Below are 603 nucleotides of genomic sequence, written 5' to 3' on the forward strand. Positions count from 1 at the left end.
TATCACAAAGCGGCCCATTAGAATATCATTCAAATAATTCCCGCCTACGGAAATTCGAATGGTTGTTGGCTGGGGAGGGGCGAGGTCATGGTTAGAACGCTTGGTTGAGTGCATCAGACAAGACGACGACGAAGAAAAAGTGCTGCTGTAGCCTCAAGTTTTCGCAAGTTATTACACATTCACCTGAATAATTATGTATGTAAATATGCATGTTACAATTATTTAACGTTTTTAGAATAAATTGCTGACAGTACAATACAGGACAATGATGTAATCTGCAGAATTCACACTTCAATTATGAGACTACAGTGTTTCCCATACATTGAGTGCGGGTGTTTTTATATCACTGTATTTCTGAAGGAAACCGACTGACTTCAGAAAATTGGATGTCATTTTCATTTAATCTTGCATGTAATGTCTGATAAAGCAGTGTTTTTTTGAGCGGAGCCATGCTTTGTGTACAGCCGTTACGGGGAAACCTTGATCTCTACCACTCCAATAGAGCCTCCTGCTGGCAGAGAATGAGTTTGCATATATATGCGCCTGGGAAACACTGGACTACGGTATAAATAAATTCAACTGTATAACAGTTTCACTGCAATT

Source organism: Sinocyclocheilus anshuiensis, unplaced genomic scaffold (genome assembly GCF_001515605.1).
Source record: "Sinocyclocheilus anshuiensis isolate Anshui unplaced genomic scaffold, SAMN03320099.WGS_v1.1 scaffold718, whole genome shotgun sequence".
Taxonomy (NCBI): Eukaryota; Metazoa; Chordata; class Actinopteri; order Cypriniformes; family Cyprinidae; genus Sinocyclocheilus; species Sinocyclocheilus anshuiensis.